General features: G+C 42.7%; 1 long non-coding RNA gene across 3 annotated transcripts; it reads right to left on the bottom strand.

Annotated features, from left to right (window-relative positions):
• Positions 1-269: 269 nt before the first annotated feature.
• LOC308486750 lies at positions 270-26,692 on the bottom strand. 3 transcript variants are annotated; one of them, XR_013991265.1, is made up of 6 exons: positions 26,552-26,692; positions 25,367-25,488; positions 20,317-22,804; positions 10,306-10,462; positions 6,315-6,517; positions 270-469 (listed from the first exon to the last, which is right to left on the bottom strand). It is a non-coding gene; the product is annotated as an uncharacterized lncRNA (long non-coding RNA). The 3 variants fall into 3 exon arrangements; XR_013991266.1 differs by lacking the exon at positions 6,315-6,517; XR_013991267.1 differs by lacking the exon at positions 270-469 and having other exon boundaries at positions 5,323-6,452.

Genomic DNA, 26,692 nt, shown 5'->3' with positions numbered 1-26,692 from the left:
GGTACAGAACACAAACAAGCGCTACCTTGTGCTAACACAGTCAGTGCTGATTGGCTTGTGTTCATTAAAGTGAAAGAGCCATTTCTCAGAGGGAAATGTTTCACACAGTGTGTGTGTGTGTGTGTGTGTGTGTGTGTGTGTTTAAAAAAAGGTTATATTGGATTCAGCTGAGAGACAGTAGGGTGGGTTCAGACCAGCATGAAAAAAAGGGAGTGGAGCCCCACTTTCAACAAACACATACATACACAGAAGCAAAACTTACAAGGTGCTAAATAAAAGGGCATGATTTAATCTGATGACCTTATGGTGCTGGAGGAGACCCTTGAGAGTCCCCATGGACTGCAAGGAGATCAAACCTATCCATTCTGAAGGAAATCAGCCCTGAGTGCTCACTGGAAGGACAGATCCTGAAGCTGAGGCTCCAATACTTTGGCCACCTCATGAAAAGAGAAGACTCCCTGGAAAAGACCTGGAAAGAGGGAAAGAGAAGGGGATGACGGAGGACAAGATGGTTGGACAGTGTTCTCGAAGCTACCAGCATGAGTTTGACTAAACTGCAGGAGGCAGTGGAAGACAGGAGTGCCTGCCGTGCTCTGGTCCATGGGGTCACGAAGAGTCAGACACGACTAAATGACTAAACAACAACAACAACCCCAGCCTCAGGGCAAGCTCTCACAAGGTGGCTTGCAATACAAATAAAATTTATATGAGCAAATAACATAGGCTAAAATTTCCCATCCCCTGAAAACTATCACCTAATATACGGTTGGTTGTTTCGCCTAATACATTTTGAGTTTTGCAATTCTTTATCAGAGGCAAGAGTCCGTTATCTCCTGAGTGCTCTTTCAGAAGACGATTGAAGTCATTCAAGATACCACCAACACAGCTGCCTCCAAAGTGATTATACTTGAGATGAAACTATGGATGGGCAAATCAGTCTATTTCTATGACATCTCGCTTCCACATACATTCACTCATTTCCACATTAATCTGAATTATTTTAATTCAGGCAAAAATTCACATTTTAATGTGTAATTTTTTAAAAAAAACAGCTTTTCTTTCAAAATACCCATTTCTATTTTAAAATGCCATTTTTTAAAATTAAGAAATCCACAGTAGGGCAATATTTATTAGGTCAACCAAAGTGGCACAAAAAATGGGCAAGCTTTCAAGTTCTCCAGAGCTCTTTATCAGGGCAAAGTGGGGGGGGGGACACTAAAGATGGCTGATGGTGAAGCCACCTGCATCTTTATTACATCTTTAGTAGTGGTGGGGCAGTTTAGGACATCTTAAAATGTATTTTGACATTTCTTTTTGAGCTGAGATCTGCACTGAAATATTCAGGAAGTGCGAAAGCTGGTGAATAATGATGGTCCACTCTGCACATTAGCCTAAAAAATGCAGGTCCATGGCAGTTTATGTCAGGGTTCACAAACATTACAGATTCAACTAAGTCTTGCTCAAATCTGTTGAAATTAATGGGCTTAACTGAGTCATGTTCGTAAATTCCTATGGGCCTTCTCTGAGTATACCTTAGGGTAGCCTTCCTGAACCTCGGCCCTCCAGATGTTTTTGGCCTACAACTCCCATGATCCCTAGCTAGCAGGACCAGTGGTCAGGGATGATGGGAATTGTAGTCTCAAAACATCTGGAGGGCTGAGGTTGAGGAAGCCTGACTTAGGTGAATATCATCTATATTCATCAGGCATTCCTTATCAAAACCTGTGATTGTAAAAACACAAATCTGGAGGGATTATACAAACAAACAAACAAAAAGAGTTTGACAATTATCTATTTATTGTCCCATTGTTCATTTTGGACACTGAGGTCCACTTCCGAGGGCCTTCTGGCGGTTCACTCACAGCGAGAAGTGAAGTTACAGGGAACCAGGCAGAGGGCCTTCTTGGCAGTGGCGCCCACCCTGTGGAACGCCTTCCCATCAGATGTCAAGGAGATAAAGAACCACACAACTTTTAGAAGACATCTGAAGCAGCACAGGCAGATGAGCAGGGTACAAATAATAAAATTGTTGTTGTTGTTATTAATATATACAGACCGACCCTTCATGAAACTATCAAAGCGGCATATAGAAACTATCCAAGTACAATAGGTAAAGGTAAAGGGACCCCTGACCATTAGGTCCAGTCGTGATCAACTCTGGGGTTGCGGCGCTCATCTCGCTTTATTGGCCGAGGGAGCCGGCGTACAGCTTCCGGGTCATGTGGCCAGCATGACTAAGCCGCTTCTGGCGAACTTGAGCAGTGCACAGAAACGCCGTTTACCTTCCTGCCGGAGCGGTACCTATTTATCTACTTGCACTTTGACGTGCCTTCAAACTGCTAGGTTGGCAGGAGCAGGGACCGAGCAACGGGAGCTCACCCCGTCGTGGGGATTCGAACCGCCGATCTTCTGATCAGCAAGTCCTAGGCTCTGTGGTTTAACCCACAGCGCCACCCGCATCCCATGCAAGTACAATACAAATATATATAAAATCATAAATGCAACCCGCTCTTCTTGCAAAAGCTTAAACAGCTTCATAGGCCTGTTGGCAAACAACAGTCTTCAAGAGACAATTGTGAGGATGCCTGTTGAATCTTTGCTGGAAGAGGGGTCCACAGCATGGGAGCAACGAGACTGAATCCCTGGCTTCTAGTTAAAACAAGTTGGGCCTCTGGAGCACAGACGATCACAGCATTTCCTTCATCACTGTGAGAGATCTGTCTCTTTGTGGGATTTGGAGGAGAGGGTGGTCTTAGGCTCACTAACCCAGTCTCTCCTAATTAGAGTTAATTCTCCTCCATCCTTTCACTGAAATTCGATAGTCTTTCGCAAAGACTATAAATGGACCAGCTAAGGAAAGCCTGGTGTGAGCATGCAGGAGAGCGTTTAAATCCACTGATCTGCGTCAGGTGAGCAGGATGTCCAAGTGAGGATGAAAGGAAAGGAAATTCAATGACCCCATATGTCTCTCCTGGTCTTCTCTAGGTCAAAGGTCCACTTCATTTCATTATGCTGCCAGAAGCAGTTTATCTCATTGTGCTTCCAGTTGCATTCAGCAAGGGAGAGAGAGAGAGAGAGAGAGAGGGAGGGAGGGAGGGAGGGAGGGAGGGAGGAAGCAGAGCCAGGAAGTCCCCTGACCTGCTCAACACAGGGGAGGAATGGTGGGGAAGTCATGTAACTCATCATCATTGATGACTTGAGAAGGATCTGTTGTGTGTTGCTGGTAACTGTGTTGCTGATGTTGCAGTGAGAGCCATCCTCTGATATCCAGGGAAAGCAACAAAGCAGTACGGATTGGGTGTGTGAAATATGTACAGAGGTACCTCAGGCTACAGACGCTTCAGGTTACAGACGCTTCAGGTTACAGACTCTGCTAACCCAGAAATAGTACCTCGGGTTAAGAACTTTGCTTCAGGATGAGAACAGAAATTGTGCGGCAGCAACGAGGGGCCCCATTAGCTAAAGTGGTGCTTCAGGTTAAGAACAGTTTCAGGTTAAGATCGGACCTCCAGAACAAATTAAGTTCTTAACCCGATGTACCACTGTACTTCATTTCCTTAAGGCAGGCATGGCTAAACTTGGCCCTCCAGCTGTTTTGGGACTACAATTCCCATCATCCCTGACCACTGGTCCCGTTAGCTAGGGATGATGGGAGTTGTAGTCCCAAAACAGCTGGAGGGCCAAGTTTGGTCATGCCTGCCTTAAGGCATGGTTGGGAACCCTATGGGATTCCAGATGTTGTTGGACTTCAGTTCCCATCAGCCCCAGATCACATGTCCCAGAGATCAGGGAGCAGATCCTTTATATTCCCAGGGTAGAGGACCCAAATGAAGTTCTTACAGTAAGTCGCCAGGCAACTCGGGGAAGCCCTGAACAGATTCTAGTTTGACAACAGCGTTCACTGCCCAGGAGGTGCTAAAAGCTACAGCAAGTTGTCTCCCTTACTGGTTTGGAGGTTGTCCCTGGTTATGATACAGGTCAGATAAATGTGACCCCACCTCCCTCGTTCTCTTCAGGAAGATGGCTAGTGCAATAATAGGGACCTGACTGAAAAGCTTAAAGACTTTCACTGCTACAAGGGAGACAGAAGAAAAGAAAATACAAATTGGATGTTATGAAAATGATCTATGGATAGTACTTAACCCCTGTAAAATTAGCAAAGATCTACCATAAGACTGATAATCTATGTTGAAAATGTAAAGAAAAAGAAGGTACCTTTTATCATATATGGTGGACCTGCCCCAAGGTGAAAGACTTCTGGGAAAAGATATACAATGAATTGGAAAAAATGTTAAAATATACATTTATTAAGAAACCAGAAGCCTTTCTACTTGGAATAATAGGTTTGGAATTGCCTAAAAAAGATGTTAGATTGTTTTTGTATGCCACAACTGCAGCTAGAATTTTGCTGGCTAAAAACTGGAAACTACAAGAAGTACCAATAGTGGAAGAATGGCAGATGAAGATGATGGATTTTTTGGGAGCTAGCCTACCTGACCGGAAAAGTCCATGACCAGAGGGAGGAGGAGCACCAAGAGGAGTGGAAGAAATTCAAAGACTATTTAGCTAAATATCTTAAGAGAATATAAATAGAATTACTAGCGAGTACCAAATAGGCCTAGGATTTGAAAATGTGATGTGTAAAATACTATGTTAAAGTTAAAAATGAAAAGAAAGAAAGATGTTAATTGACCAAGTAAATGTTATGTGAAAAAAGTTTTGGAAAACTGTTACAACTGTTTCCATATAAAACTCAGCCAGGGGGATTCGAGGAAGTCACCTAACAATGTTAACAAAAGTGGAATTACTATAATCAGGATAAATGTTTGTTGGTTTATTGGTTTGTGTGTTTTTTATTTTCTTTTTTCTATCTGTTTGTTATAAATTTAGAAAACTAATAAAAAATTTGAAAAATAATAATAATACGAATTGGCCCTGCCCCGAGGCTTGACTAATCGTGGTTAGGAGCAGCTAGGATCTAGGGAAAAAAGTGAAGACTCACACATGCTAGCCAGCTTCTGTTTTGACTTGAAATGTTCGTTCTGGCCTTCTCAGAAGTACATAAATGCAAGAAGCAGGCAAGGGGAGCACCAGCCCACAATGGCGCCGACCTGAGATGTGCCGGCTGAAAAAAAGCACTGCCTAGGAGTTAAGAATTGTCTTTAGTAGAATGCTTACCTCACCGATTCATCTAACTTCCTCTAGCAAACAAATGGAGCCTAATGTTCTTACAGCTCACTGTTTAATATTGCTCAACAGTAGTTTATGTAGTGCTATCAACCCATTTTTGTGGGGGGGGGGACTAAAATATAATAACTACTAGCTTATTGTGAGCCAATGTATTTTTAACTATTACCATAACTGTGGTTTTCCACATTACTTTGATGGGAGACTGTCAACGAGTTCAACACATCTAGACTACACTAACAAATCTCCATGCAATCCTGCAATTATCTTCTGTTTGCTATCCAGCCCTAAGACTGACCTTCCCAGATCGCAAGCAAACGATGCCTCCAGCAATTTGCTTTTTTAAGTCTTCTGATTTGGATAGAATTGTGTGCAAACCTATCCCATGCCAAAACTGTGACCAAATTATTTCCTCAAGCCCAAATATGCAAAGATTGTTACACATCCTGAAAGATTGTAGTGCAGCCATTGGAAACGTTCATAGGCTGATAATATTTTCCCCACTTTAAAGAAGAAGAAAACATATCAGTTCTGTAACAAGACAACTAGTGTTTTCCTTCCTATTCTGAATATACATGTTCAATACTGCGCCCAGCCCCTCCTTAAACCAAACCAAATAAATAATTTCAAAACCCACTATAATTCTGTACACCACAGTGCTCACTTTGTCATTAAACCGTATCTTTTTATTATGCTCATTAAGATCAGGGTCAGAGAGCCTCCTTTTTTGTTCTTTTTCGGCAGATGTTCTGGGAGATCACGGATACTTTCCTTTTTTTAACATCTCCTGCTAATTACTGCCTGCCATTTCTCCACACTTCCTGGCTTTCAGCAGGCCAGTGTGTCCCTGTACACCATCTGTTCAAAATTCTGGTTCTTGCCCTCTCTTAGACCTCACTCGGCCTTAATCTCTTTTGTTGTCTATTACAGAAATCACACGCGCACACATTCAAGGGGTGACAATCACTATGCACAGCAGCAGGTGCCTCAGCCCAAGGGAATCGGCAGTAAGGCTAAAATTACCTCTGACTGAACCCCGTCCCAGCTCTAAACAACCGTGCTAAGTTTCCCTTTTCCATAGACCGATAAGCAGACAGGTAGCTATCCACAATTTGTCCCATGCTTACCTTGGACATGATATTTCCCAGGAATATTAAAACGAAATGAAAAGATCGCCAAAACAATTCAGAAAACAGCCGTCGGGATTTACAATGCTCCATCATCTCCCCTGAGAAAGCTTTAATTATGGATCTCGCGGAAATGACCTGCAAAGCCATATGTTTTACATTGGTGGAGAGAGGTCATCCCTTTTTTTTTTCTCCTTGTGATTCTGCAATGGCAAAAATTGTTCCCTCATTCTCACCTACTGCCAAAAGTCTAGAAGCAGGGTGAATAAAAATCAATGATTTTTTTTAACGGATTTTTTTCTATTTAAATCAGATTTTTTTGATTTAAATTGGATTTTTAAAATAAAATGCTTTTGGAAGAAAAATCTTCCTTTCTAATAATCTTAAATTACATTATAGTTAAATTATAGTCCAAAGGCTATTCATCAGGAAATAAGGGTTTGTTTTAAGTTTTAACAAACATGGATACATATGCTATAATGTTATTGTTTTAGTTAAATAAATTGTTTAAATTGTTATTAAGGAAATGATTATTTCTCTCCTTCCAATAAAGTACAACAGTACAAATATAAACAGTTAACTTACTATACCTCACCATAATTTCATAATTATCTGTCTATGTATTTCTAATAGTATAACCAAATCAGTAATTTTTCATATAACTGTAAAAACTACTCTGAAAATTTATTATTCCACAATTGAAACCTTCCTCTGGTTGTAAATATTCAGATTATACCAGCAAGAATGAGTCTTTCGGGGGGGGGGGAATGATTTAAATCATGTCTTAAAGGTAAAGGTAAAGGGACCCCTGACCATTAGGTCCAGTCGTGGCCGACTCTGGGGTTGCAGCGCTCATCTCGCTTTATTGGCCGAGGGAGCCGGCGTACAGCTTCCGGGTCATGTGGCCAGCATGACTAAGCCGCTTCTGGAAAACCAGAGCAGCGCACGGAAACGCCGTTTACCTTCCCGCTGGAGCGGTACCTATTTATCTACTTGCACTTTGACGTGATTTCAAACTGCTAGGTTGGCAAGAGCAGGGACCAAGCAATGGGAGCTCACCCCGCCATGGGGATTCGAACCGCCAACCTTCTGATCGGCAAGTCCTAGGCTCAGTGGTTTAACCCACAGCGCCACCCGCGTCCCATGGGTCTTACTGACTAGTGATTTAAATCGTGATTTAAATCAATTTGATTTAAATCAAATCCACTCTGTCCGGAAGCCAAGTGTGTGATTCTCTATACCTTAAACTCAGTATCAGAGCTAGCATTCATACTTGGCATTCTTTTAAATAATAATAATAATAATAATTTATTTACAGCATAGTCCACAACAACTCATACATACAAACAAACCCACCACCATTGACAATTTAATTATCAAAATCAAACCCCTAACCCCTTACATAAAGAAAACATAACATAAAATTAAAAGACTTCCTTTATCCTGTAAATGGCCTCCTTATTTACTTCTTGTGTACTGTTTCTTTTATATGTGATTATTACAATTTTTCCTAGTTATGACTTAAAAAACCGCAAAGTCTCCTGTAAAAATTAATCGAAACAAGTCTAGGTATATATTTGGGGGCACTGTTTGCTAAAGTATTCTCTGCATTTCCCCCATTCTTGTCTGGGTTGTCTGTCCCCTAATTGTCTCTGTTAATCTGGCCAGTTCAGCATAATCTAATAATTTATCCTGGCATTCTTTTTTGGTTGGCACAAATGCATTTGTCCAATATCTGGCAATTAAGGTCCTCCCCTGTGGCATAAAGGAATATTTTCCGATCTTCTTTTGCTACACCTGTGTCTGTTATTCCTAATAGGAAAGCTTCTGTATTTTTCACAAGGTTATATTTAAATCTTTTTTTTAAGTTCATCATATGCTATATTCCAGAAGCTTTGGATTTTTTCACAGGTGCACCAGATATGTATAAGTGTCCCTTCTGTTTTACCGCACCTCCAACACAGGTTTGCTTTTGCTTTATACATTTTAGCTATTTTGGCAGGTGTTAAGTCCCATCTATAAAACATCTTGATTAAATTTTCTCTTAGCACTTGGCATCCTTGAGCAGCTGAACTCCAGAAGGACCCACTGCCGACACCAGCCCTGAACACCTTTAATTAATAATAATAATAATAATAATAATAATAATAATAATTTTTTATTTATATCCCGCCCTCCCCAGCTGAAGCCAGGCTCAGAGAGGGTAACAGCAGTAAAAAATAATACAGTTTACATAAAATCACAATCAATTAATTGAAATACATTCTAAAATCAATTCAGAGTCAAATTAATGGCAACCTTTGGGCTAGAGTTCTTACAGAAGGAGGGGGTCAGACTGTGCCTTGGCCAAAGGCCTGGTGGAACAGCTCTGTCTTGCAGGCCCTGCGGAAAGATGTCAAGTCCCGCAGGGCCCTAGTCTCTTGTGACAGAGTGTTCCACCAGATCGGGGCCACGGCCGAAAAAGCCCTGGCTCTGGTTGAGGCCAGCCCAACCTCCCTGTGGCCCAGGATCTCCAAGATGTATTTATTTGAAGACCGTAAGGTCCTCCGTGGGACATACCAGGAGAGGCGGTCCCGTAGGTACAAGGGTCCTAGGCTGCATAGGGCTTTGAAGGTTAAAACCAGCACCTTAAACCTGATCCTGTACTCCACCAGGAGCCAGTGCAGCTGGTATAGCACCAGGTGAATGTGATCCCGCGGCGAGGACCCCGTAAGGAGTCTCGCCTCAGCATTCTGCACCCACTGGCGTTTCTGGGTCAGTCTCAAGGGCAGCCCCACGTAGAGTGAGTTATAATAATCCAGTCTGGAGGTGACCGTCATGTGGATCACAGTGGCTAGGTCAGGGCGAGAGAGGTAAGGAGCCAACTGCTTAGCTTAGCTGTGTTTACAGCCTCCTGATTCAAAAATTGATGGAAGGCTTGGCCTGTTCACCGTTTGGGTTTCCAAAAATGTATTGAAGGGGCACTGTAGGAAATTCAGTGGGCAGATGGCCTCAGTTAGCTGGTGCTACTTAGAGCAGAGCTCACTGTTACCCATCACTGAGCCAGGTAAACTCACCAGAGTTCACCAGGTGAGAAGTGGTCCTACCAGAAGACACTTCGCTCAGGACCTCTTGAACCTAGAGCTGTTTAGAGTGTTCAAGTATATTTTGTAGAATACAGTGGTACCTCGGGTTACATACGCTTCCGGTTACATACGCTTCAGGTTACAGACTCCGCTAACCCAGAAATATTACCTCAGGTTAAGAACTTTGCTTCAGGATGAGAACAGAAATCATGCTCCGGCGGCGCAGCAGCAGCAGGAGGCCCCATTAGCTAAAGTGGTGCTTCAGGTTAAGAACAGTTTCAGGTTAAGAACGGACCTCCGGAACGAATTAAGTACTTAACCTGAGGTACCACTGTACTCCCCATGCAGATGATAATATTGAAAGTTTAATATCTTGAACAATACTGGAAAGCAAATCTAACCACACAGCGGAGCTTTCAGAATATTTTATCAAATGAAGGGGGAGGGGAAATCATCTCAAAACTTTCCTTCTCAAAAATTCATTCTAAAGTTCTCACAAACATTTTCTTTAACCTTAGATTTCAGGTCTGATCCAGCAGATCTAACTTTTTAAAAAACTTTTTTTCCCCAATTTTTTTTTATTCAGGTTATAACATAAATAAACAATACAAACAGAAATACAAACAATACAAACAAATTCTTGTCTTATCCTTATTTTTTCTAAACATTGTTAGGTGAGCTTCCCCAAGTCCCCCCTATCTGATTTTTATTTTACTTCATCTTTAGCAGTTTCATATATCATAATTTTAACCATTTTTTATCACACTTACTTTTACCCTAAAAATCTTCACATTTTATCACTTACAAATAATACTATTTTAAAATACACTATCTTCTACTTCTAACCCTACAGCCTATATCCACTTCCAAAGCTATTCTAAGATTTAAATATTAACATTTTTTCAAATATTCTTTAAACTTCTTACAGTCTTCTTCCACCGTCTCTTCTCTCTGGTCTCGGAGTCTCCCAGTCAGTTTGGCAAGTTCCATGTAGTCCATCATAGTCCATCATCTTCATCTGCCATTCTTCTATAGTTGGTAAATCTTGTTTCTTCCAGTTCTTCGCTAATAATATTCTCGCAGCTGTTGTGGCATACAGAAAAAAAGTAACATCCTTTTGGGGGATTTCTCCCCCCACTATACCAAGTAAGAAGGCTTCTGGTTTCTTAATAAATGTGTTTTTCAACACTTTTTTCAGTTCATTATAAATCCTTTCCCAGAAGTCTTTTACCTTGGGGCATGTTTTTTTTTTTTTAACTTTATTACATTTTCAAAATTTACAAAGAAAGAATAAAAAGAATAATTTGATCCTCAACTACATACTCTAAGATAAAAATTGGTGTTACAAAATACATGGTAGAAGTAATTAGGGATCTAAGATAAACAGAATAACATTAAAAAAGAAAAAGAAAAAAGAAGGGGGAACCAAAACAAAACGACAAAAACTGGAAAAAACACAAAAACAAAAATACTCTTCTAAGACAAACATTATTTAGGAAGTTCAAACCAATACTTGAATATTCTGTACACAAAGTCCTTCATACTGGTTTGAGTCCCTTATGAATTCATAAATTTAGATCTAGCATTCTTATCCAATTCTGTCAATAAATAAAAAATGTTATGTAGGGTTTCTTTGGGCAGAGGGAGCAGAAAAAAGCCTTGTGTCTATTAATTGGTAATTTGGCAAACATCAGCAGCACAGGAGGGACTAATATGCCTGCAAATTTTCTCCATTTCTGGCAACAGGGAAATTTGTTACAATTATAGCCATTTTTAAATGCCCCCATTATAGCTACTAGGGGTGGCACAAGGGGCTATCCCTGTGTTATCGTTTTGTTGTTTTGCTTTAATTGTTTACTTGTGTTTTAAGTTGTATTTTACTCTGTGAAGCACCTTGAGATCTTTTGGTGGGCGGTATATAAATTTAATAAATAAATAAACAACAACAACAACTCTGACATTTACTGGCTGGAGGAATGTGAGAGTACATAAAGGATGTGACTTCAGACACATAACTTTTCTCATTTGGGGCACAATCCACCAGTAGTGCGGAAAGGAAGACTCTGCCCTCAGTCTCTAATCACGTCGGCATGTGACCAAAGGTACAGGTGATCAGCTACAAATTCACACTTAAAAATGCCAGGTCAAAGAGCAAATATACCACTATAAGTGGTAAGTGTACAAAGGCCCCCCAGTTGGTGTTCTTTTTCAATCACTCATTCCTTATGGAGTTTTCCAACTTGATCTAGCAACTGAGGAACGTAATCTTCCCCTTTACAAAATTGCACTTCTGATTATTGGACCCCAGAGATCATCCCGGGATTGTTTGCATTTTAACATCTATTGTATAACACGTGCGCCTTCAGAACAGTGCAATTTCACAGTTGTCTGGCGAGTCAAGTGTGAAAGAGCTCTCTTCTTTTGCAGAGGAGATCCAGCTGGAAAGTCAGAGATCAAGCTGCGGCGTTCAGCTGGAAGATCGCTGGGGCGGGTCACGGATTCTTCTCTTAAAGGCTGAACTACTCCACAGGGATTAGATGCTGGAAAACCCCTTTTATATTAAAATTAATATTGTCCCTGATGGATTATTCATTCATCCCCAGCAGTTGCTCATTTCAGAGCAGCAAAAATATGCTTGAGTATTATAGATGCCCTCTGCACGCATACACCCTGGGAGGCAAATTCATTGGGGGGGGGTGTATTACAAAGTACTACTACCATGTTACATATCCCACAGACATCCTGATCTAACAGCTCACGTGGCTTAGTTCAGTTTACTGTTCATGAATCTGGCTCCCAAGGATGCATTTTTAATTCTTAATTATTGCTTGGGGGGGCAGGGTATGGGAGTAGCCAGGATTTTTGGTGGGGGGCCAAGACCTCAGTTAGCTATTTATTTTTATTGATTGGGGGGCAGCTGACCCCCCCCAGCTATGCCCATGGGGGGGGGGTTGAAAAGTTTTATCAAAATTTTTCATGATACAATTAAAAAATGAACCAATCCGCACAGAATACAGTGGACCCTCCAGATATGAACTTAATTCATTCTGGGGGTCCGTTTGAACCCTGAAAATTATGTAAATAGAGGCGCGCTTCTGCGCATGCACAAGGCACATGTGTGTGCAGTGAAACCTGAAGGTATACATTTCCAGGTTGGCAGTGGCCATAACCCAAAGATTTCGTATCCAAAGGGATGCAGCAGTAGAGGTACCACTATAATAGCAGTCATGAAACTGAAAGACGCCTGCTTCTTGGGAGAAAAGCAATGACAAACATAGACAGCATCTTAAAAAGCAGAAACATCACCTTGCTGACAAAGGTCTGTATAGTTAAAGCTATGGCTTTCCCAGTAGTGATGTATGGAAGTGAGAGCTGGACCATAAAGAAGGCTGAACGCTGAAGAATTGATGCTTTTGAATTATGGTGCTGGAGGAGACTCTTGAGAGTCCCATGGACTGCAAGAAGATCAAACCTATCCATTCTTAAGGAAATCAGCCCTGAGTGCTCACTGGAAGGACAGGTCCTGAAGCTGAGGCTACAATACTTTGGCCACCTCATGAGAAGAAAAGACTCCCTGGAAAAGACCCTGATGTTTGGAAAGATGGAGGGCACAAGGAGAAGGGGATGACAGAGGACGAGATGGTTGGATAGTGTTCTCGAAGCTACCAGCATGAGTTTGACCAAACTGCGGGAGGCAATGGAAGACAGGAGTGCCTGGCGTGCTCTGGTCCATGGGGTCACAAAGAGTTGGACACAACTAAACAACTAAACAACAACAACAACAACATAATAGCAAGAAAGAAGCTAGAAGAAAAGAAAAGAGATAGAAAACTACAAAATCCTCTGTCACTGCTATATCTTAGCTTTTATCCCATACAGGAAAAGGTGAATCTTCCCAGCTCTCACCTGAGAGCATCCCTCTCTTCTTGCAGAAGGGGGTTCAACGCACCTCAGACCATGGACACATCACCCAACGATTCTTTTCACCATGAGGTGAACTTCTTCCATCCCCTTCTTTATGTCCTGCATATCATCCATACAACTGCAATTTAGCCTTATCCATCTTTAGTCTCACAAAATGCACACACATCGTTTAAGCCTTAAAACGACAAAACCCAACAGTGGATAATGGATCTATGCAGTTGCTCTTCTAACCAGGACCGGAGTTGGGGTTGAATTCTAAGGAGAATGCTCCCAGGTAAATGGGGATAGGATTGCAGTCTTAGGTTTGGATGTAAGAAACCAAGTTTCAAAACCTCATTCCTCAATGAGGATCTCTGAGTAGCCTTGGACAATTGCCTACCCACAGCTAATTCTCCCATGGTCTCCTCGCTGGCCCAAATAGGACTAATATAGCCAGCTAGCCCTGGTGATCATCTAATATTTATTGGATGGATTTCCCCCCTAAATTGACTTTTGAGTTCTGAATTTATTGTTATTCACGTTTTATACTGTATTTTATGCTGTTTTTTGTTGCATCAATTAAGTGTTTTAAATTTGTTGTTAGCCACCCTGAGCACGGTTTTCTGAACCAGGAAGGGAGGGGTATAAATAAATAATAAAAATTATTATTATTATTATTATTACTACTACTACTACTACTACTACTACTATAATATTACCCTTATAGCCTAACCTACTTGTGGAATCGTAGAGAGGCTAAAACAGCTTGGAGGAAAGGTAAGATACAAAAGTACTAAATAAATAAAAAATAACCTTTACGGCGAGCTATACAGATGTTTCCTGGGAGATAGCACTTCAGCACAATATGCCTATTTGGTACAGCATTTCATGTTTAGTGGAACTTTCTACTAGAAAAAAAAGACCGTATTGATTTTGTGGCAATAAATGGAGATTTAGAAGACATATGGTCAAAGGATAACACACCACTTGGGTTCCCCGTAGTGTAGTAATACAAATTCTGGGCACATGAGTTGTTCTTTGATGACTTTCTTTATTAGGTTTCCAAATCATGCTGATGCCCAGAGGGCATGAAGAGAATTGAAAATAGTTCTACATTGCAACGGGAGACATGAGGAGAGCTTACTTTATGAGGCAGAGGTTAACACTAAAATAATATATGACAGATGGTCATTTTTTGCCGCCCATCTTATATGAGCAGTATTTTTGCATTGGACACTGGTAATCCACTTTGTTTTGTAGCCAAGAATATATAAGAGGCTTCTTTTTAACCCTCCGAAGTATGCCGTCGCTGTCATAAAGTTAAATGGAAGAAGGGGAGGAACTGAGGGTGGAATCTTAGCCCTAGTTACCTCAAAGCCCAAAAGAATTCAATTGGACTTACTTCTGGGTAGACAAGGTTAGGATTATGCTGTAGCACATCACTGACCACTCACAAGAACCATCACTGTGATAGCACACTCACCCAGGGAAGGCAGACGTAATTAATAAGATATTTTTTATCATAATGCCTACTATTCTATCTGCTTTGCAAGACTGATTTAAAATACAGGATACATTTCATGTTAGTGCCTTACGCACACCAAGTTTTCATTGTTTCTGTTCGTTTCCTTCCATTTTAAATATATCATATCCACTATAATGTTCGAAAGCACATCAAAGTGCAAGTAGATAAATAGGTACCACTCCGGCGGGAAGGTAAACGGCGTTTCCGTGCACTGCTCTGGTTCACCAGAAGTGGCTTAGTCATGCTGGCCACAGGACCCGGAAGCTGTACGCCGGCTCCCTCGACCAATAAAGCGAGATGAGCGCTGCAACCCCAGAGTCGGCCACAACTGGACCTAATGGTCAGGGGTCCCTTTACCTTTACCTTTATAATATAGTTCAGTTGATTAGAGGGTGGTGATGACAATGCCAAGATTGCAGGTTCGATCCCCGTAAGGACAGCTGCATAGTCCTCCATTGCAGGGGGTTGGACTCAAGGGTCAGCAAACTTTTTCAGCAGGGGACCAGTCCACTGTCCCTCAGACCTTGTTGAGGGCCGGACTATTTTTTTGGGGGGGGGAGAATGAATTCCTATGCCCCACAAATAACCCAGAGATGCATTTTAAACAAAAGCACGCGTTCTACTCATGTAAAAACACGCAGATTTCTGGACCGTCCACGGGCCGGATTTAGAAGGCGATTGGGCCGGATCCGGCCCCCGGGCCTTAGTTTGCCTACCCACGGACTAGGTGATCCTCAGGGTCTCTTCCAACTCTACAATTATGTGATACCCCTTGTAAATATGCAGTGGGTGTGATCTCTAGTCAACCTTAGGTTCCACTGCTTGGCCTTAGGTATTTAGAGATGTGCTTCTTGCCCGTCATGTTTGATGTAACTGCAGAAAACATCCCAGTACGTTTCCAAGCACAATTCAAAGTGTTGGTGCTGACCTTTAAAGCCCTAAACGGCCTCTGTCCTGTATACCTGAAGGAGCGTCTCCACCCTCATCGTTCAACCCAGACACTGAGATCCAGTGCCGAGGGCCTTCTGGCGGTTCCCTCAATGCGAGAAGTGAGGTTACAGGGAACCAGACAGAGGGCCTTCTCGGTAGTGGCGCCCGCCCTGTGGAACGCCCTCCCTTCAGATGTGAAGGAAATAAGCAGCTATCTTCTCTTTATAAGACATCTGAAGGCAGCCCTGTTTAGGGAAGTTTTTAATATTTAATGCTGTATTGTTTTTAACACTTGATTGGAAGCTGCCCAGAGTGGCTGGGAAAACTCAGCCAGATGGGCGGGGTATAAATAATATATTATTATTATTATTATTATTATTATTATTATTATTATTCATATACCCCATCTGTTGAGCAACGGATAGCATTGATCAGTTCATTATACATCTGAAATTCTTTCTACATGAATTTGGGCTGGAGTGTTCTTTAGGGGTGGGGGTGTTGAGGGGTGGGTTGCTGCTGTTATTGATATTATGGTTTGTATCTTTATTTTAGATCTCGTGATTTATGTGCAAATAATTCAATTTGGTTGTGTGCTTTTTGATCTACTTTTGGATGACTACTTTTGGTTACGTTTGTAACTCCCATACTTTTCCGTATACAAGACAAGGTTTTTTTATTTAAAAATTATGTTAAAAACTGGGGATCGTCTTATACATGGACAGTGCATAGGGAGGACGTGTGATTGGTTGCTGCCATGAGTCAGAGATTGTCAGCGGCTATTGGGCGTGTTATTGGTGGTTGTGGAAGGGCTGGTGAGAGTGGCTGTTGCTGCAACAATTGGGCGGGCAATTGGCCGCTTCTGCTGGCGAGGGGACAGACAATAGGTGGCTTTTGCGATGTGTGCGGGTGAGCGATTTTCTGCAATCCCCCCTAAAATAAGCTCAACAACTCTGGGCAATCTCCCCCGCCCCCATTTTCTTAATTTGGAGTTCCCCAAAATAGGAGGTATTTTATACACGGAAAAATACGGTACTTCTTTGTTTTGTTTTCATTTTGTAAGCCGCCTTGAGCATGCTTTGAATTCCGGAAAGGCACATACAAATAAAACGAAGTAAGGAAGTACTGTATTTTTCGCTCTATAGGACGCACTTTTTCCCCTCCAAAAATTAAGGGGAAATTTGTGTGCGTCCTATGGAGCAAATGCAGGCTCTTTGGCTTCAGCAATAGCAACGCAAAGCCTCCGAAGCGCAGAGGGAGCGCTCCCTCTGCACTTTGGAGGCTTCGTGTTGCTTTTGCTGAAGCCTGGAGAGCGAGAGGGGTCGGTGCGCACCAATCGCTCTCGCTCTCCAGGCTTCAGGGATGGCCGCCTGAAGCCATCGGAGCGCAGCGCCAGTTCCCGCTGCGCTCCAAAGGCTTCAGGGATCTTTGAGGCTGGCTGTGGGGGAAAGCAGCGCTTCCCCCCACCACCAGCCCCACAAGCTCGGGCTCCGTTTCTCCTGCCGCTTTGCTGAAGGGGCGCTGAGCAGAGAGGGGGAGATTTTTTTCCCCTTGTTCTCCCCCTCTAAAACAAGGTGTGTCCTATGGTCAGGTGCATCCTATAAAGCGAAAAATACGGTGAATACGAAGGGAAGTCCGGTGCCAAGCAATAGTCACTTGGTACTGGTTCTGAGCCTGTTTCAGAATAGTCATGAGCATACTCTGTGAAAGTGGAACAAAGTCAGCAATTAAGTGTTAAGTGCATTCAAATATTTGTTTGTGAGAGGGGAGTAGAGCCATTTGTAATCACCTGCAGCTTGCCAGGGTTTAGCAAAATCCACTTTCTGTAAAAGCTTACAGTTTAATTTTCACATTTCAGTGCTCATTCTGTGCATCGCTGCACAGCTGTTTTAATTCCAGAGTGCAATTTTTTTTAATACCAAGCCACTGCAGATTATCATTAAGGTAATACAGCAGAGGAGGCAATAGCCATTGGTGTGACTGGCTTTTCTCTAAAATCCAAAAATACATGCAAATATTTGCCTTCACAGCGATTGCCTTTGTCTAGAGAATTGATCTATACAGTGGTACCTCAGGTTACAGACGCTTCAGGTTACAGACTCCGCTAACCCAGAAATAGTACCTCGGGTTAAGAACTTTGCTTCAGGATGAGAACAGAAATCGCACAGTGGCAGCGCGGTGGCAGAGGAAAGCCCCATTAGCTAAAGTGGTGTTTCAGGTTAAGAACAGTTTCAGGTTAAGAACAGACCTCCAGAACGAATTAAGTTCTTAACCCGAGGTACCACTGTATTTTAAGCAACTATACGAATTTTCCCAGATATTCTTCATGTCGAGGGAAAAAAGCATTGAAAATTAGGGCTACACCGAAATTAGGGCTAAATTGTTGGGGGGGGAAACGGAAAAAAGCGAGTTGCAGCATTGAAATGGATCTTTCCCTTTTTGATGATTTTCCAGCAATGCCTGCAAACATCTTTGCCTATTTGTGAGGGCAATGTGCTCTGAAAGGCATCTTTTTAAACGTCTAAATCAATACATACATTCTTGTTAACATTGCTGTCGTGCAGTGCTTGTTTTCTAAAAAAAAATGTTTACGGGTACTCTCATTTTGACTCAAGAAAAACACCATTTTATAGTTCAAATCAAGGGAAATAAATACAGTAAAAGGACAAAAGCACAAAGAACATGCATTACCTCATATTACACAGCTGACAGCTCACAGTAACTTCCACATTGGCATGAGGTTGTGTGCACTAATATTTTCCTGCTCATATTGAAATACTGCCCCTCAACAAGGCCAAACTTTCATCAGTAAAACACCACACATCCACATTCCACACTGCTTCACACATTAAACGCTCGCTTCCGCCTGAGACATGGGAAACACTGTGACAGGAAATGAGGCAGAGGTAGCAACAGAACTGACAATTCACGGTGCTAGAGAAGAAACTAACATTTTTTTAAAAATTATTCTTCCATTAGATTCACAAAATGTTTAGGGGTATGCGTACCCCTGCGTACCCACCAGAAAAAAGCACAGCTCTTGTGCCATCTCTCTCAATTGGCTTTGCTTCCCCTCAGCAATACCACCACAGATAAATGGAATTGGTCCAATTAGTACAACCCACCTTTATATCCAATCAGATGCCATGTGTTTTTGTGACATCACAGGTAGTTCATAGCCAATGATAACATTTTGGCTATGAAAGGCGACACATGCGGTGCCTTGGAATTTAACCCCTCCATAAATGGGGAGTTGCCTCTCTTACAATGGCACCAGGTTCACAATGTGATCCCCACTTGGCTTGGATCATACATTTGGCTAATTCAGGATCAAAAAACAAAGAGCGACTTACGATGCAACCCCAAACAATGTCTAACAGTGACTTACGGTGTGATCCTGTAGAATATCTACTCAGAAAAGAAGTCCCATGGAGTTCAATAGGACTTATTCCCCAGGTAAGTACATACAGTATTTCCTTAGCCTGCAATATTACTCACATTTACGTGAAGGTAAGACATATTTGGTGCTGGAGGAGACTCCTGAGAGTCCCATGGACTGCAAGAAAATCAAACCTATCCATTCTTAAAGAAATCAGCCCTGAGTGCTCACTGGAAGGACAGATCCTGAAGCTGAGGCTCCAATACTTTGGCCACCTCATGAGAAGAGAAGACTCCCTGGAAAAGACCCTGATGTTGGGAAAGATGGAGGGCACAAGGAGCAGGAGACGACAGAGGACGAGATGGTTGGACAGTGTTCTCAAAGCTACCAGCATGAGTTTGACCAAACTGCGGGAGGCAGTGGAAGACAGAAGTGCCTGGTGCGCTCTGGTCCAGGGGGTCACAAAGAGTCAGACACGACTAAACGACTAAACAACAAAGACATATTTAATTCACTGGGACTTGTTTGGAATAGGCTTGCATAAAAACTGCACAGGCTACAGTCAGCGGAGGGTGGGGAAGCTCTGTTGACTATAGTGGGTTCTACCAGTCAACCTGTTTATTGAGCATCCATCCTTGTCTGTTTGCAGGAAAACTAGACAATGTTGGCAATTTAATGAGCATTCATTCTGATTTGTTTGCAGGGAGGTCACATGACCTTGCATCAAACAAGTTTTAGTCGTACACTATCCAGTGCATTGTCTCATCAGATCTTTGAGGGAAGAAGATTGATTGCTCCTCAATGTCCTACCACCAGGATTGGGGATCTAAGTCGTCATCTTCTGTGTCCTCCCTGAGGGGCTCTTGGGCAGGCGACTCCCACCACTCTTCCACATGCTGTCAGTCCCTAACACTAGTACAGTGGTACCTTGGTTCTCAAACTTAATCCGTTCCGGAAGTCTGTTCCAAAACCAAAGCGTTCCAATACCAAGGCACACTTTCCCATAGAAAGTAATGCAAAATGGATTAATCCGTTCCAGACTTTTAAAAACAACCCCTAAGACAGCAATTTAACATGAATCTTACTATCTAACAAGACCACTGATCCACAAAATGAAAGCAATAATCAATGTGCTGTACTATAAAATAAATAAGACAGTATTGTAGATGATCAAAATGTAAATTAATATTTTTTTCTTACCTGCACTGATGATAGTCGTTGTTTGGATGGGTGGCGTTTATCCATTTCCATAGTCACACAATTAATCCATCAGTAGCTGAACTGGGTTCCACACAGTCACAAAAACAAATTAACTAAAAAAAGCATCAAAAACAAAAATGCAAAATAAATAACAAAAACAAGAGCGCCAAACTTAATCTGTTCTGGAAGTCCATTTACTTTTGAAATGTTCAAAAACCAAGGAGCAGCTTCTGACTGGTGCAGGTGCCCCATCAACAATAGCCGACAGCCGCATCGGATGTTCGGCTTCAGAAATGTTTGAAAACCAGAACACTTACTTCCGGGTTTTTGGCATTTGAGAACCAAGGCGTTTGAGTTCCAGGGCGTTTGAGAACCAAGGTACCATTGTATTGCACTGTGAATGGAACACTAGCACAGAATCACAAACACAATGGGAAAACAATGGCAGGTACATTTTGAAATATGAATACATTTATACATGACATCGTTTCCCCAATAAATATTTGCAGACTGAAAGCACTATTTGTGTTCCAGAATTAAAATGGAAAAATATGCAGCTGAGTCTGATTGAAATTACACACACAGTCATTGTTGATGGCCAAGTATAAATATAAAACTGTAACCACAAATTTATTTATTTTTAACGAGAAATGGAAGACCCAGCGAGATCCACTGAAATCAAACTCTGTCGCATATTGCTTGGGGAGTATTAGCAGATACGAAGAAATGCAAGGAAACGTGGTGGCAGGCTGGGAAGAACAAATGATCAGATATAGATGCACTAGGTACTGCTTGACTCAACCCTGAACTAAACAGAAGCCAGACAGTCCATAGGGCCGGACAGCACCTTAAAAAGCAGAGACATCACCTTGCCAACAAAGGTCTGTATAGTTAAAGCTATGGTTTTCCCAGTAGTGATGTATGGAAGTGAGAGCTGAACCGTAAAGAAGGCTGATCGCCGAAGAATTGATGCTTTTGAATTATGGTGCTGGAGGAGACTCTTGAGAGTCCCATGGACTGCAAGAAGATCAAACCTATCCATTCTTAAGGAAATCAGCCCTGAGTGCTCACGGGAAGGACAGATCCTGAAGCTGAGGCTCCAATACTTTGGCCACCTCATGAGAAGAGAAGACTCCCTGGAAAAGACCCTGATGTTGGGAAAGATGGAGGGCACAAGGAGAAGGGGACGACAGAGGACGAGATGGTTGGATAGTGTTCTCGAAGCTACCAGCATGAGTTTGACCAAACTGTGGGAGGCAGTGGAAGATAGGAGTGCCTGGCGTGCTCTGGTCCATGGGGTCATGAAGAGTCGGACACGACTAAACGACTAAACAACACCAAAGCATATACTGCATCAGTCAATGCACAGGTTTTAGGACAACATAACTTACCTTGCTGAATAAGATCAAGGACCACCTGCCCCAATTTTCTGATTCCAAAATAGTGAGAAAAATGCCTTTGGCTCACAAGCAGGACAGGACTGGAAAGCAGACCCCATCCTTATGTATTGAAACGCACACTTCTGAACATAGACAATCAACAGTGCCAGATTTACGTATAAGCTAAACAAGCTATAGCTTAGGGCTCCACTCTCCTGGCCCCCCCCCCAAAAAAAAAATAAAGAAAAAAACCTGGATGCACATTTCCAAAATATAAGATAAAAAACAAATAAAATAAAACCTACATCCAGCAAGAGTGTTTTGTGTTGTGTAGGCTCCTATGATGTAAGTAATGGGCCCCGCCTGCTAGCCTCCTCCCTAAAATATCACTATCACGATTAATATACTTCTTCTTAATTTTATTTCACTATTAATATAAATCTTCTTAATTGTATTTCAGTTCAACAATTACTTTGATAAAATACATATAAAGGGCCCCATTACCTTCAGTAGCTTAGGGCCTCATCAAACCTAAATCCAGCCCTGATAATCAATTTAGCTAAAAGGTGTTAATAAACCATCACCTTTCCATCACCAATTAACTTGTTTGTGAATTTCATTTTCTTGAATGGAGAAAGGGTCCTTATAAATAGATCATCATCATCAACATCATTTTATTTGTATAACGTCATTCCATAGTTAAAACAATGCTCAAGGCGGCTTACAACATGACAGGATTTACATAATTACCAACATAATAAATAAAACACATCAAAAAGTACAGAACCAAATGGAAAACAATTTCCACATAAATCATAAAATCTAAAACTATGAATACAGTATTAATATCAATCACAATTTAAAATGACATAGATAAAAATAAAAGCAATTAAAAAATGTTCTGTCCCCTTATGTGGAACACATGCATGTCCCCAGAAGCAGTATTAATATATTTGCTGTTTCAGCGCTTTCTGCAGCATGTGAAAACCATTTTTGTCCATTTAACGTATTCTGTTGTAGGCTTATCCCACCTGACAGGCAAATATAGTCTCCCAAAGTGATCCTCATCAGTCCAAGAGAGCCATAAGTTCTGTCCTCAGGCCTATGAACTAAAAATCCAAGACACAGGTGGAAATAGAGTTGCCAGGTCAGGAGCACCTCAGATGTCACATCACTGTTTCCCCTCAGCCACAGTGTCCTTTTGTGACATCACAGGCAGATGGCAGCCAATGGCAACAGCTGGAGAGACATCAGAACAACCTCCCCAGGCCAGACAGTTGTGGGGCACCTCAGCACAAATTTGTTTATTACCATATTTTTCACTCTATTGTAGGAGGTGAGGACAGGTTACCCCACCTAGGCCCGAAGTCACCCCCCCCCACTCAATAATCACCCCAGGCCTCAAAGCTGTCCAAAATTCCTTTTGTCTTCTAAAAAATCCACAGCTAAAGCTTTCCTCTGCTTTTTCTCACAAGATGATGTGCATAGGCAAACCGTTACTTTTTATCAGTACAAGAAGGCTTCAAAAAGCTAATGAATAGACTCTGTTCAAAGCAGGCCTGAGAACTGACTTTTATCTCATGCAGTTGCAACATCTTGGACATGCTGAACCACCAGGTCTCCTCGACCCCTTGGCTCTCACTCCCCTTTCCCGGGAGGGGTGCCAAGAGTCCAATAGTCCCAAGACAGCTTTCTGTTCATGCTCAGAGGAACTCATAGGCAGGACTCTGGAAGAAGGAAGAGAAAGGGGGAGGGAACTGGAAGGGGTATATATGCTCTGTGCACATGACTGTGAACCCGTGCATGCCTTTTGTGAACTATCACACTTGCTCCTTCTACCAGTTCATGGATGGTAGAAATAAAGCCTTTTCTCCGAAACTATTCCTTGAGTGTCTGTTGACTCCCATTTTCCCTTTCCCGGGTGCAATATTTTTCCCACCCGAGGGCAAAGCCTTATAAGGCTACACTATAGGACGCACCCGACCATAGGACACACCTTGTTTTAGAGGGGGAGAACAAGAAAAAAAAATCTCCCCCTCTCTGCTCAGTGCCCCTTCAGCAAAGCGGCAGGAGAAATGGAGCCCCTTCCATTTCTCCTCCCGCTTGGCTGAAGGGGCGCTGCGCAGCTCTCCCTCTCTGCTGAAGCCAGGAGAGTCTTGCTCTCCTGGCTTCAACAAAGGGAACCTGAAGCCTGTGGAACACAGTGGGAACTCGCATTGCTCTCCACAGGCTTCAGGCGGCTATCCCTGAAGTCTGGAGAGCGAGAGGGGTCGGTGCGCACCGACCCCTCTCGCTCTCCAGGCTTCAGCGAAAGCAACGTGAAGCCTCCGGAGCGCGGAGGGAGCTCTCCCTCTGCTCTTTGGAGGCTTCACGTTGCTATCGCTGAAGCCAAGGAGCCTGCATTCGCTCCATAGGATGCACACACATTTCCCCTTAATTTTTGGAGGGGAAAAAGTGTGTTCTATAGAGCAAAAAATATGGTATTTCTCACTCACCCCACCTGTGTACTGGTATGAGGCACACCATAAAGCTCAGGCATTTCATTTTCCATTATCTGTCTTTGAAGAAAAAGATAAGAGTGGATGCTACAGCTAGGTGTATTTAGAAAGCCATTTGTTGAGAAATATAACCTGACTCTCTTAAGTGCTGCAATTCACTTATTTGCTTTCGGGGTGGTCTTGAGAAAACCTCACCAATTTCAGATGTCCCTTGCTGGGAAATGCACAGATATTGAGGGGGGAGACTGTTAGAATTCCTGCTCCATGACTGCAGTCATGGGATTTTTGTCTTTCACATGATGGTATGTGTTTTGACTCCACAGAGTGGGAAGTGACGGAGACAGGATGTTTGTGTTACTGAGTTCCGTGAAGTGGGACTATTGTCCTTTGTTCTTTTTCTCTTTGCTGTCTGATGCTAGAGAGGAAGCCATGTTGCAGTGCTCCGTGTGTGTTTATATGTAAATAAAGTAGATTAGCCAAAATGCTGAGTTACGGAGGTCTGTCACGCAAGCTGCGCAAACTCTGAGGGTCCCTAAGTGTGCCGGTGTCGTTTGGCATCAGTCACAGTGATGTTCGGGCTGAAGAAAGCTTATGAAGCTCCCGAACAATCAACCAAGAGGGAGAGAACATGCCAGTTGGGCATGTGTCTCTGCCAGGGTCCTACTCGAGTGTAGGCTGATCTCCTGACAGAAACTACCATCCAACAACATCACCCAGCTGCCTCCACCGACTTCAGCCTGGAGACTTCATCCACTAACATCATCCTGCCCACTTTCACAGTCTCCATCTATTCATAAATATCCACTTGTTTCCTTTCACATATCATATTCATACACATACAAACACCGTTTGAAATCTCCCACAGGCGTACGCCAGCCAACATCTATGAAGAACACCAACAGGCAATTTAATTCTTGCCTCTCCATTCATTACCAGCCTTCAATCCCCAAATATCCACCAGCTTCCAAAGGTGAGTTTCAACTAGCTTCCATCCACAAACACCAGCCTATTTCAGCCTTGAAGAATTTATCAGTTTCTAAATGCAACCTCCACCAGCTTCCATCCACCAACATCTGCCACCTTCCAGTAGGTCCATCACTAGACATTGGCCAGCTTCCCACCATGGACACCAGCTGCCTTCAAGTTGCAATCCTGCTCAGGAAATGAATTTACCTTATTAGTGCTCCATAGCATCCCCCAGATAGATGGTCACCTTCGTTTGTCTGCCAGTTTGCCTCCTGAAGGTGGAAGAAGACTGAGCAATGCTGAATGTCACAGCTGTTACCCACTGCGTTCTGTTGAAGAAGAAAAGGCCCACCTTTATATCCAATCAGCTGTCATGTGCTTTTGTGACATCACAGGTAGTGCATAGCCAATGATAACATTTTGGCTATGAAAGCCTTACAATTGTGGGTGCAATTCAGTAGCGGTTTACTTTTCTGGTTCTTATTAAAAGCATAAAATTAGTAAATCGCTGCTGAGTTGCACCCATAATTCTGAGGCTTTCCAAAATGTTATTTTAACCCACTCTTCATCTGTGATGATACCAGGACAAGGCCACACCATAAACCTAATGTAGGGGATATTTTTAAGCACACAGGCCACATTCCTTTGTAGGTAACCTTCCAAGAGCCTCGTGAAATTGGTGCCCCTGCTGTAGACTAAGGTTCCCTGAAGGGAACATGTATGAAGGCAAACTGCAGAGGATGAATACCAGTTTGATAAAAGACAGCCAAAAGTGGTGAGCAATGGCCAAGTTCGTTTTTTCTTGCCATTGTCCTTGCTTTGCTAGAAACAGTGCAGCTACCTTCTGCCCCTTACAGCCAAACTAGATATGGCATTGACTGTGTGAATTCAATTTGCACATAATTTTTGTTGGGACTGCAGCACAGAAGGTCCGGATTAGCCCCCTCAACTTACCTCACACCCCCCCCACCACACACACCCAATGCTCTCAAGGCTGCTTCACAACTACAATTTACATTTCTAAAAAATGCATTCCCATTTAGGCAATTAGCATCACATCTTGTTTGGCCCTAAGACTTGCCAATCAGAAGGTCGGCGCTTCGAATCCCCGCGATGGGGTGAGCTTCCGTTGCTCGGTCCCTGCTCCTGCCAACCTAGCAGTTCGAAAACATGTCAAAGTGCAAGTACATAAATAGGTACCACTCTGGCAGGAAGGTAAACGGCGTTTCCGTGCGCTGCTCTGGTTCGCCAGAAGCGGCTTAGTCATGCTGGCCACATGACCTGGAAGCTGTACGCTGGCTCCCTTGGCCAATAAAGCAAGATGAGTGCCGCAACCCCAGAGTCGGCCACGACTGGACCTAATGGTCAGGGGCCCTTTACCTTCACCTTTACCTTGTTTGGCCCTTAGGCCTCCTGCAAGTGGCAGAGGCAAGAGTGTCCTTGCCCTCATTAAAGCACTCCCAGGCAGGGCCTTTTTTCAGCCAGAAATCACTGGAACTCAGTGCCAGCGCCTCTCAGTGTTAAGTATAGTAA

Source organism: Podarcis pityusensis, assembly GCF_964106645.2.
Source record: "Podarcis pityusensis genome assembly, chromosome: 10".
Taxonomy (NCBI): domain Eukaryota; kingdom Metazoa; phylum Chordata; class Lepidosauria; order Squamata; family Lacertidae; genus Podarcis; species Podarcis pityusensis.
The sequence above is the reverse complement of the archived record's forward strand: the minus strand, read 5'-3'. Positions and strand labels throughout refer to the sequence as shown.